General features: G+C 39.0%; 1 pseudogene; it reads right to left on the minus strand.

The window, feature by feature from the left end:
- Window positions 1–1621: 1621 nt before the first annotated feature.
- LOC111825418 lies at window positions 1622–3860 on the minus strand (annotated as a pseudogene).
- Window positions 3861–4113: the final 253 nt, after the last annotated feature.

Here is a 4113-nt window from a genome sequence, read left to right on the forward strand (position 1 = left end):
CCCTTTCACTGATCATGTGTCCCCCCAATGAGTTCTCTCCCTCCCTCTGACAGCTCTTCCCATGTGAGTGTGACCCTACTGCATCAACCTGCCTGGCTTCCCCAACCTATCTGAACATTCTGTTACTCATCAGTAAGCATCTATGTGTTTGTGTCAAATGGAAATGCATATGTGTCAGGCATATAATTTGCATGTCATAGATAGGTTTGCTGTGTGAATGTAGTTAAGGTCTCCTTATAGTAATTACAGTGGTTAAGGGGCCCCAGAATCCAACAGGTTGGGAACTACTTCCACAAAAATCTCTCTACTATTAATAAACTATGGAGATATTGCCCATTGATGTATTTATATTTTCATTCTTATGTACCTTTGTTTCTTAAATTAACAAAAAACTAAAGTTTACCCTCTTCAAAAACTTGTACATATTTCTACTTACCCTAAGTTTGTCCCCACTTAGACTTTAAGCATATATCTCCTTTATTATATTCCCAATTTTAGTGAACACATTCAGTACACTTCAGCATTTTATTGACATTGATCCTTTCTACTTTAGGCTTTGACCATTCCATACTGAATAATGATGATTTGTCCCCGTATTTTAGCTTCTAGTTCTCTTACATCACCAATGTGGGAACATTATAGATAATCAATACTTCCTCCTCACCCACCTACTAATGGTACAGCCCTGGTGTGTCAATACCATTTGCTAATGGTATTGATATTAGAAGGGGAGGCAACTGTCCATTTTCTCCTCATTGGATTGTTTAAGAGAAAATGTTGATATGACATTTTCAAAGTTAATTAAGTTTCTTTTATAAATTTTTTTTTTCAGTGAAGAACTTGCAAAAATTGGATTTCAACTTCTAATCAGTAATCTAAGATATTTGCTCATGGGACAGTTTTAATTTTTGTGATACAACTAGGCACTATTTTTACTTTCCCTGTTCATTATCACTAAATCCTTTTACAAAATTGCCCTCCTCCCATGAGAAAACATCAGACATTACCCAACAGTTAAGCTCTGGACCAAACAGCACAATGACTACTGGTGTGTGCAGAGTCAGCATCCAGGGAGTGGGTTTTGGGCTTAAAATTCTAACATTCAGAAAATGCTTATTGAACATCCACTGTGTATATACAAGGTGCTATACCTGGTACGGGGAATATAAAAAGGAGTAGAAATATTCCTGATCCTCAGGGGGTCACAATATAGAGTGGAGATCAGACAAGACCAGAAAATAGCTCTGCTGCAAAGCAGAGTGGTAGCTTCCTGAGTGACAGGGAGAGCTGACGCACTTCAGAGAAGGGAGGGAACACACCTCACTGGAATCAGGGAACATTTCACAGGAGGGATCTTAGTAGCACCTCACTTAGTGCTGTTTTTTGGTAACATGAACAAGAAAACACATTTATACTTTTATACTGCAATTATCTGTCAAGTAAGTTGGGTAGAAAAATATTCACACATATATGTAGTTGAATATTACATATTTTAAAAACACTGTATTCTTTTATTCATTTAATTAAAAAATTGAAATACACACTTAAATCTTATTTTAGCATTCAAAAACTTTTTCTTAATTTTTAGCACTGAAACCTATCCTAATGCCTTTAATAATAGTCATTGTAACCCAGTGAAATTAATGCTTTGTGGTCTGAATTGTATTTGAAGATGTGATGCAGTAGCCCCATCTTTCCGTTTGTTTATATGGTCTGGAATCATGGTTCTGCACGGTGGACATGTTTTCTCTCTGTACAACCATAAGGTAATAAATACACTCTTTGGACAATATAGGCTGACAGATGGGAAGAAGTGCTGAAATTCAGATTGACATATGGAACAAAGGCCATCCGTACCTGAACAAGTCACTCCATAATGAGGTTGTGTAAAACATATTCACAAAACCTGTCTGAAAGTTCTTAAATATATAAAAAAGCCAAAAGCTTTAAAATGGGTTAGAACAAAGTCAGTAATATCCCAAGGATCTATCTAGCTATATCAGCAAACTCCCCATAGCTAATGAAGTCATGAAACAAAACTGATATGGGAACGAAATTCAGCAATATGTACTGACATAATTCTTCTAACAGCTTACACCAGTAACTCTTAGATTTTAAAGGAACTATGAAAGAAGGCACCAATAGAATAAAGCTTGTTGAGCCTATGAAAAGAAATTTCAAAATGAAGTGTAATTCCGACAATCCAAAGTACTTCCCAGAAGCTCGAGTGATCAAAACTAGGATTTAAAAAGATTGTTACAATAAAGTGACAGAATGAGAGAGCCCAGGTCCTGCGAACAATACCAGTAACCAAGCATACCGAATCTTTGAGCACCTACCTTTCTCTTAGAAAAGTCTGGTTTACAATGCTTTTCTTTTCCCACGTAGAGAAGTTATTAGAAGCCTAATTCTAAGAAATTCCATGTTCAGAACATCTTTTGGGCATAGACTTTATATAGATAGGAACATCTCCAGAATGAAGGCAAGGCCCTTCTCCCATCCATCTTGGTGCATAGCTTTTGTAAATTTTCTAGTCAGGCCTCCAATTCTTAGATCCTCAATTTCTGCTTGCAAAGTGGTCAATTATTTCCTGAGCTCATCTCTTGTAATACTTTGCCCGAAGTACAAAGTAAAAGCAAGCCCACAATTATTCTCTGGCCAACAACCATTTCCCCCAGAGCTACAGACTCCGTAGGCTTGTGGCCTGCTTTCCCAGTTATCTCAGGCAGCAATTCTTCCAAATATTTTGCCCCTCTTTAATTTGGTTGTCCATCTTTATAGCTCTGTTATAGACTCCTTTATAATATGTCTTGAAATCAAATGGTGGAAGTCTTCCAACTTTGTTCTTTTTCAAAGCTGTTTGGACCTTCGGCGTTCTAGATGAATTTTAGACTCATCTTTTTAATTGCTACAAACAAACAAAACAAAACAAAACAAACAAAAACAAAACAAAAACCCTGCTGGGATCAAATCTGAAGCTGGAAAAGTAGGGAGTGCGGGATGAGAGTTGGCTAATCAGGGCAGTCACTAAGTAAAACCCTCCTGAGCACAGGCATGGTGGACAAGCAAGAGCTTGAGGGGAACCTGCTGAGAGGGACTGCAAAGGGAGCTGGTGTCGAGGTCTATGGAAAACCTGATCCTAGTTCTTGCCTGTGAGTTTGCTGTCAGGCATCTGATGGTGGGTCAGTGGGGCAGGCAGAGAGGAAAAAGAGCTGGAAGGAGCAGAAGAGGGTGCAGAGTGGGGAAAGAGAGAGGGCAGACTGGCCCTTGCTGGCATCTCTGTGTCTATCTCTCCTCACTTCTAACCACTCCGACCTTCAGAGCGTACTGGCGGCAAAGCATACTGGCGGCTGCTTCCTGTCACTTTCCAATTGTTGCGTAAGTTTCTGTTTTGGCTTAGTCTAATCCAGAACTGAACAGGAAAGGTGATTCTAAAATGTGGTTCCAATTTAGCGAGACTGACTAAAAATCCCCACTCTCTCTGACTGCTCCCTCTGCATCACCATCATCATCTAACCAGCCATCAACTACTGTTGACCCTACATCATTAATAGTGCTGCATTATGACCCTGTTCTTTTCTCTGTCACTGCCCTTCCTTAGTTCCACCTTCATACATTTTACGTGTGGATGGCTGTAATCACCTCCTGGCTTGCAGTTACATTAAATATGGCCATGAAGGTTGTCACTGCACAACTGCAGGGTTGCCACTCAGATCTAGCCTCACTTCTTCCCCCCATGAACTTGGACCATCCTTTTAAAAGGCAATACTGACCATGTCATTCTTTTGCCTTAAATCCTTCTTAGCCTCCGTGGCCTTGAAGGTAAAGTTCAAATTCCTTATCATGACATAAAAAGCCATTCATGATTAGCCGATGAGCCTAAGCTCTGGAATCAGAACTTCTAGTCGGAATATATCTTAGCCACTTGCAAAATGTATCTTGGGCAAGTTACTTAATCTCACTGGGCTTCAGTTTCTTCAACTGTGAATTGGGGGAGGAGGGTAAGAATAATTTTTTTCCACATCAATTTTTTTGGTCAGCATACATTGATATGTCAAGGACTTAATAAGGTAACTAGCAGATGGTAAATTTTCAATAATAAAATTTGAAATA

The sequence above is a fragment of the Myotis lucifugus genome, unplaced genomic scaffold (genome assembly GCF_000147115.1).
Source record: "Myotis lucifugus unplaced genomic scaffold, Myoluc2.0 scaffold_25, whole genome shotgun sequence".
Classification (NCBI taxonomy): domain Eukaryota; kingdom Metazoa; phylum Chordata; class Mammalia; order Chiroptera; family Vespertilionidae; genus Myotis; species Myotis lucifugus.